Source organism: Athene cunicularia (assembly GCF_003259725.1).
Source record: "Athene cunicularia isolate RWA chromosome 14 unlocalized genomic scaffold, athCun1 chr14_part1, whole genome shotgun sequence".
NCBI classification, from domain to species: Eukaryota; Metazoa; Chordata; class Aves; order Strigiformes; family Strigidae; genus Athene; species Athene cunicularia.
Window position 1 is genome coordinate 14971549 of NW_020799118.1, and position 8328 is coordinate 14979876.

The 8328-nt window shown below is 44.6% G+C and overlaps 1 protein-coding gene across 2 annotated transcripts in view; it reads right to left on the reverse strand.

The window, feature by feature from the left end:
- Positions 1-762: 762 nt before the first annotated feature.
- Positions 763-8328, reverse strand: part of ADCY9 (adenylate cyclase 9) — a 93411-nt gene continuing 85845 nt past the window's right edge. For both annotated transcript variants that reach the window (XM_026858700.1, XM_026858699.1), the window contains exon 11: positions 763-1140. The gene's annotated coding sequence lies outside the window, so the exon portion shown is untranslated. The remainder of the gene's footprint in view (positions 1141-8328) is intronic.

Sequence of the window (8328 nt, forward strand, 5' to 3'; positions counted from 1 at the left end):
CAGACAGACAGACAGACAGGGGCTCTGCGGCCGAGCCGCCTGCCGTGGACCAACACCGTCAGCTCCTTCAGGTGGGCGGGTTCAGATTTTGAAAGTATGAAGGCTGCTCTTCTTGGAGAGCTACTCCTGGTCAGCCATTTCTTTTTCTGTGGACTCTTACTCCAGAAGAACAATGCCTCACTCCACTTTCCAAGTGGATTAAAAGAATCTGAATAAGGCACTGGTATTCAAGAATAAGCCATCAACGCTCTTTGCTAAAGAAAGAAAGAAAAAAAACCTACACAAAACTCATCCCCAATTTTGGCTAAAGCAAGCTCCCTGAGTGGAAAAGCTCTCCGCTGAGACCTCCTGCCACCGCCAGTGGTGACAATACGATGGCTGCAGAGGTGCTGCTGCCAGGCTGCTGCACAGCGCTGCCCCAACACTTTAGAGCAGTACTGAAATGAGGAAAAATGAGGAAGAAGTCATCTTCTCAACTGGCATTGGGAACACAAAGGTCATTTACTGCCAACTGACACATGAAAGTGCAGTGGGTCTGTGTGACAAATTCCTTTCGTATTTAAAACGCCTTCTAAATATGCACCTAATCAAAAATTAACTTGGTGGTTTGGTGATTTATCAAAGAAACATTGTGAAAAGCCAGATCCAAAACAAAGGCTGAAAAAAACTTCTGTTCCAAACTATTATTCTTCGAAACAATGTGCAAATGGCACAGGGGTGCGTTTGAAGTCGTGCTGGAGCAAAAATAAAAAAGCAAACCAATTTTAAGTTGACATAGTGTATTGTGAATTACTTTCTCAGCTTTTCTACATCTAAGATAGCGTGAAATGATCTGCCATACAGTAAAACGGTTTAATATACAATTGATTACAGAGCCGTAGTAACGAGTCGGAGATAATAAGCGTTTTATCTATATACACATATAGCTTAATATTTCACAGATACAACTTTTTTCCATTTCGGTTTTTGTCAACGAAGCATAGGCAGGATATTTACAGTGAAGCCGCTGTGAGGAAGCCCCGTCCCCCAGCAAAGCCCCGGCAGAAGCTGCCAGCTTCCCCCAGCGGTGGGTGTAAACAGGCCGGTTCTCTCTCTTTTTGCAAGAAGGGAGGGGAGAAGGTAGCGGGAACACGGGCTTCGCTGGGGTGGGAAGAGAAAGAAAATGGAGACGTCACGAAGAAACAATTTCCAGCTGACCTGAAGACTTCAAAATATTTTAATTTGCCTTTTTTTTTTTTTCTTTCTTTCTTATTTTCTTTCTTTTTAACTGGAAACTGTTCTCAGTTAATGTTTCAGTTCTTAATTCAATAACGTTTCAATTACTTTCTCAGTTAACACTTTCTCTACCATCTCCACATGTGTTTCTGCAAGGACAGGCAGTGCTGAATTCTCGGGTAATACTGTCGAGGCAGCTTCCAAAGCAAGCAGGGGGTGGGGGGGAGCCCACCCCGCTGCCCAGCTGACAGCCACTCGGTAAACCAAAGCCAACCCTGATTTGAGTTTCTCACTTTGAAAATCATTTCTGTAATGGGGTACAGCCGCTCCTGGCGCACAGGGGTCCCGGGAGGGTGCAATGCTGTATGGGCTGAGGTGGGACATACCCAGACCCATCCCCAGCCCGCATTCAGACAGCGGCACCTCCATTTCCAGTGCACGTCTTTAAGAACCAGCTGAAATCTGCTCACCTGAAATCGTGAGCAATTTCACACGAAACCGACAGGGCAGGAGGGAAGATGCATTTACAAAGGCATTCGAGAGCCGTCAGGCTGACCGTGGACTGGCTCCACTGAGCAGGACAGCGGGCACAAGCCTGCCCAGAGCTCTGCACCTTCCCAGCCCAGCGGGGCTGACCGGCTCGCCCGCGGCTGCTGAAGCCCACTGCTGCCCAGGCACGGCTGCGGGACCCACACGGCGAGTCCTTGGCTCCGGCCCTCTGCCAGGTCCAGTCCCAGGGGCACATCCAGCTCCTTCCCGACTCACCCAGCCTTCCCATCATCTACAACCTTGCCTTCTCCCTCTCACTGCTGCAAGACCAGAAGACCCTGGGGGTCGGAAAGGAGGAATCCAGCCCCTGCTGCCAGCAAAGACATTTTATGCTAAATTAAAAATGCTGTTCCATGGAAAGAAGGAGCTTTTCTGAGCAATGCTATATATAAACATCAGCCCTGGAGGACCGAGGTGACTTTCCTGAGAGCACAAGGGGGGAACCTGTCTACCTCTTCCTGGGTTATTCGGTGAGGGTGGCCAAGGTCCTAATCATCTTTGGATACTGCTGCCGCCTCCTCGCAAACAGGACGCACCCACCATCGAGCAGAAAAAATTCCCAAATATTCAGCACAAACTTAAAACTGTGTTTTATCTCTCAGCAGATGTTTGGAGTTGTTAAGGCTCTTGGCTTTGTAGAGTTTATTACTTTGGAAGTTTAAAGCTGTACTCGCAGCAGGGTATAACATGTCTGTCTCAGCATACACATATATATTCTATTTTTTATATATATATATATATATATATATAAAACAGAATCATAGAATGGTTTGGGTTGGAAGGGACCTGAAAGACCATCTAATTCCAACCCCCCTGACATGGGCAGGGACACCTTCCACTAGAAGATGACCAACCTGGCCTTCAACATCTCTCTCAACATGGTCTCTGAAAACTAGAAATTATACTGGGGAGAGGGTTACTCTGGCAACTGTGGACTCCTGAACTACTACACATGAAGAGAAACATCTGACAGTGCTGGTGGGACTGTGCTGGTACCTGGCACAGTGGCCAAATCCTGGTTCAGGCAGCAATCAGAGCAGACCACTGCAATACTGCAACCCGCCTCCTTTGAGCAATTTCTAGGGGCAACAGCAAGATGGAGCTATACAGCTAATATTAGGAATAAATCACAAATGAAGCTCTGGTCTCACTCGAATAAAGGCAAAGTTTCAAGGATGCTAAAGAGGAATTTTCCCTGGGCATACCCGCAGAAGTACCACATGCCGCGTTCTTCCCTGCCCTGAGCTTAAATCTTTCAACCACAAATTGATACGCAAACTAATATTTAGCCAATGCATTAAGTTAGAAACAAGCAAAAACCTGAGAGACTAAGGGAGAAAAGAAGGAAAAAAGTTGCTTTGTTTTGACTCATCTGAAGGAGGATTTGAGAATTGATGCTCAAACTGGGGACGTGCGAGGTTAGAGCAACACCACTTGCAGCCAAAACTTAAAATCTTAATAAGTGTTCCCAGCCACGACCTTCTGCAGTTCTTCAGATTCAGCGAACACTGCAACTTCTGGAAATTAAAATACGTGTTGTTGCAGTGAGCCAGAAAACAGAGAGAACAGAACAAACCATGTAAAGGCTCAGGCGCGAGAAACCAACACAGCAGCCTCAGGGCCCTTCCAGAAGTGTAAAACACAAGCAGCTACTTCCTCAACACTGATTCCCAACTTGGAGACACGCGTGTGAAGCAGCTGCTAAACACGATGTTTATTGCACCTGGAGCAGCGTGCGTGAAAACACCTGGTTCTGCTCCTTGGCAGCTTTGGGCCTGGCCGGTTGGTTAGTCTGACAAATGTTTAGCAGCTACAATAAAGTACCAGGGGAAAAAAAAAAACAACCAGCTTTAAATATTAAAAAAAAAAAAAAAAAAAAAAAAAAAAAAAATTTTTAAGTAGCAAACACTTTTATACACGTTGTACAGCCACTTATCTGGGCTGAAGACAGAAGTTAACTCGCCTGACAAAGGCCTGAAAAAGGTTTTATGCAGAAAACTTGCATTACTGTTTTTGTCACAGAGCTTCACAGAGCGTCTATAAAGCACGACAAAACCCTCCCCCATGGCACCGCATAAACTGAGACAAAATACTTTTCACCTCTATTTTATTTTCTACTTGAACCTCTTCAGAGCCTGATGTTCATTTTAAATGAACTCCAATAAAACAACGATAATAAGCTCCTCTTGTCTGATTTTCACTGACCAAACTCTTCAACGCTCTGGACAGAGTTCAGAGGGTGGCATTAAAGCAGATTTTTAAAAAATAAACCCATTTTAAGACTCCCTGATCGCACCACAGAAAACATGCTGCTGGGCGGCCAGGTACTCTGCTTGCCAACCAAGAAACCTTTCCCGCAGCAGCCAGCAAAGACATCACACCTGGAAATGAAGGATGAGCCTTTGAAACAACCTGACACCTCGTTTCACATTCACCTTCTCCTTTTCTCACTGACTGCAGACCTGGAAGCACATGTACAGATCATCCCCTGCACCATGTACATTTGCACAGCAAGCCAGAACCCCGCCGTTAGGCTGTACCCTACACTGCTCGTGCTGCATTGCTGCAGACTGGGGTCTTCCACCTCTCCACTTTCCTTTACATTTTTGGTGTATTTTAGCAGAAAATGGTCCATGATTTCACAGCTCTTGACTGAAAGATCTTCAGACCATCGGGGCACTCAAACTAAAACCTGAACAACTACAGTGTCTGCCAGAATTAGTGTTAGATCTCCAGCTATATTACATTACTGGACTTCGCAGAATCGTGCTGCTACTGGCCGTGGAGGATATTCTCAGCAACAATGAAGAGTAGTTCAGTTTTTTCCCCTTAAATGTTGCTCCCTTAGAAATCAAAGCAATGGCTACAGCCAGCATAGAGATCTTGAAATGAAAATAAATTGGAATAAATGTCTTTCCTGCCCAAGCTGATGCTCTGCATAGAGCTAGCCCAGTCTCAGGATTACTCCAAGACCCCAACTGGGTTTTCACACCTGTCTGGGCATTGAGATGGTACCACCTTGGTGCTGGGAGATCCCTGCACCTCTGCCTCAGCTGTTGCTCTTTCCACATTAAAATCATTCTGTATTTACTGTCAAACAACTCCTGTGACATCTTTAGCATTTGGGAGAGTCACATCAATAAATAATTACTGCATTTTTAGCAGTTTTGTAATATTTAACTAAAACAGGACTTAAAAATTTGCTTCAGCAAATCCCAAACACTGACAGCAAACACTGGATTTTATTTCTTAATCTCATCCGCTTTTGCACACTTCCTGTAACTCAGGGAAATAAAAGCTTTTTCCACTTGTGGTGTGACAAAAACCGTATTTTTTTTCAGAATTCTTAAGTTTAATTATTGGGATGTGTCTCCTGCTCCTTCTGTATCTTCTGTCAAGCAGCTTACCAACAACACAGGGAGAAAGATGCAGCTGCGACCAGACAAATGCATCAAGATGGACCAAAGCAAACGTACTCTTCCCCTCTCTATTAGGAAACAGAAGCAAACAGCAGTGAAAGCAGCATCTGAAGCCAAGACCTCGCAGCAGCAGAGTTCAAATGCTGCTGTGCGGTATGGAAGATGCAGTTTAGCAAAGGTAAGGAGGAGGGTGGCAAGAACCACTCATGTTTCATCCAGACTGAGCAAACAAGACCACAGCAGGAAAGAAGGGAGAAATCAGACAGTCTTTAAGTTTAGCAAAAACCCCAATTCAAGCTGCACAGTTAAATAGCTGATTGCATTATATCCAACCTCAGGCACACTCAGCCTCTTGTGATGTTGCAAAATAAAGACATGAAATTAGTAACTGCTCCTTTGCAACATTTTTTTTGTTGTATTCAGAATTGAAGTTTTAGAAACAGGTTAGTTAGCAATTTAGAAATGCTAGATACCATAAAAGTTTGACTCTTTAATCAAGAATAAGCTCTGCTTTAGCTAAATGGTATGGGTGCAGTGTTTGGTTTATAGCTCCTTGCATTTTTGCTCCGGGCGCCTCCTTTCTGCGTTTTAGGCCTGAAGTAAGAGTATCCACATACTTATTTTTTGTAAAGCCCTTGGGGAGTCCTCCTCCCCACCCCCATTTTGTCACATCAAAATCCTCCTGTGCTTTGTACTCTTGCAGAATACACTGGTCAGGAACCTGGCCAACTCCTCAACTTTTACACCCTGTTCGAATTGTGCTGGCACTAACAGAACAAGCACAAAAGATACTTTAATGAAATGAACTTTGATCAGGGCCTCCTACAAGCACGCACGTGTCAGGGCTGCAGAGAGGAATGCAGAACCTCACAATGCCATTAGAAACACCTCCGGAGTAATTTTTGCAAGTATTGGGACATCTTTTCAAAGGCATAAAGGGAAGGTGTAAAGGTTCAGCTCCCACTGTTTTACAATAGAAAATAGGTATCTCCTTGCTCCTTGTGCCTGGGAAAACCTCACTAGCCAACTGTATGCTGAGAGCTTAGCTTCTTGATTTCATTACTACACTGCATTAAAGAGAAGATTTAAAACCTCTGAAAGACCACCTGCAGTCTCAGTTGTTGAACGCCTGCTGCTGTCCTGTTGGCAATAAGCAAACAGGGGTACCACGAGTTACTCGACTTTTTGTGACTCTCTTACCAGCTTCAGAGTTAAGGCAGAGTAACATCACCGACAGTCCCCAGAGCAGACAACAGCCCTTGATTTCAGAGTCTACTAATGCTTCTGTCCTCAGTCATTTTATTTGCTTAGTGCCAACAAAAAAGAGACCCTGGTATTATTTGTTTTGGTATTCTAACGTTTCCAGAAACCCAACAATAGTCCCACCGCACCACACCATGACAGCATGGGAGTGTTATTTATTTTACAGGCTGGAGGATGAGGCTTTTGTATTCTGCAGTGCACTGCTTGAATAATGAGAAGGAAGGTGCTCTGGGCCCAGGGCCCTACTCCAGCACCCTCTATTTTCAGGTTTAATCACAGGGTGCAAACCTCTCACTGGACGCAGGGCTGTTGCTGGTGGAGGTTTAGCTATTGTGCAGTGTCTCACATGAGAGAGAAGCCGGCGTGTCTCGACTGAACTCTGCCATTGCAAACAGCTGATTAATGAGAGAAATGCTGGGTAGTCGTCTATAAAACTGGGAGAAAGAAGTGAAAGGGAGAAAGGTTTGAACGACTCAGACACTCATATAACACTAGGAGGCATGTAAACAATTCTGGGCCACGTTAACTCCTCTACTGTAAGAAAAGGAATACTGACACACATTTCACTGAAACGAGAACCCTAAAAATGGTTTCAAGAATACATTCTTCAGATGCAAGAGGTATTTGCAGAATTATACTACCTGAAAGTTGGAAGTGCAAACCACTACGTGGAGGGGGGCAGGAGGGGGCTAGTTTTAATCTACGGTGAAGGAAGGCTGCTGTAGAACTGTGCACTGATAAAAACCTTGTATTGTTGCTTGTCAGGAATAGCCCCCAAACAGGCTACAACATCTGTGGCAGAAGGGCATGGGGATGAGTATCCCCTGAATTTTTGTGTGCTGGCAGACTGAGCAAGTAAGATTTAATTTTAAATAACTTTACTATCAAACACAACTTAGACATGCATAAACAGCAGCTTTTGAGAACAGTGCGCAGAATCTCATTTAACTAACCAAGATCCAGAAATCTCACAGATTTACATTTGACAAAAACTTCAAGGGCTCCGTGCTGACCATGGAGTGTAGACAGATCTCAAATAGCTGAATAGGTACCTCACAATGTATGTATTTATCACTCAAACTCCAAAAATCACATCGGGAATAAAAAGAAGTATCAATATATTCTGACCTTAGTTCAGAGGGAAAGAAAGAATTAAAACCCACAGCTATACGCAGACAGCACAGCACTGCATTTCAACAGCTGGCTAATGAACTTATTTTGGACATGATATTTTTGGCATTTCACCCTGGCTAATGAACTTATTTAGGGCATAAAAATTCTTTCATTGTATTTGGTGTCACAAGGAGTTAGCTGAACGGGAATAGTTGAGTAATTAGTATTATCCAAAGCAGGACATCAAATGGAAGTGAAGGAGGTGATGGAAGCATGCAAAGGGCAAACTGGTATAGTCTAAGGCTCCCAGCCTGCAGTTCCCTCTGTGCAAGCAGGTCCCTGGGCTCCCGCAGGTCTCCAGACCCAGGGACCTGCACAGAGTCATCTGCAAGACTAGGAAATTATTGTGCTTCTCAGCTCACTAGAAAGGACTCTTTCCCTATTCCTGCTTTCAGTGGCACGCAGGGAGCATGCTGTTCTATTCCCTGCTGCAAAAGCACAGTGTAGGGGGGGAAAAATCCTGAAAAATATTGTGCAGCACCATTGACTCAGTACAGAGGGAAGCTGGGATACTCAATTGCGTTTGGTGGCTTCGGAAGTCTCACCAGCTTTGAAACAAATATTGCCTAGGTAACATCCTCACAGTGGTTGGTAGTTCAAAGAGGCTGAAACACCATCTTATTACTCTTATTAAACCAATTAAGAATTCACCTCTCCGGATCCCTTCTGCCCACACACACAAACCCCCCCCAAAACAAACAACCCCCCC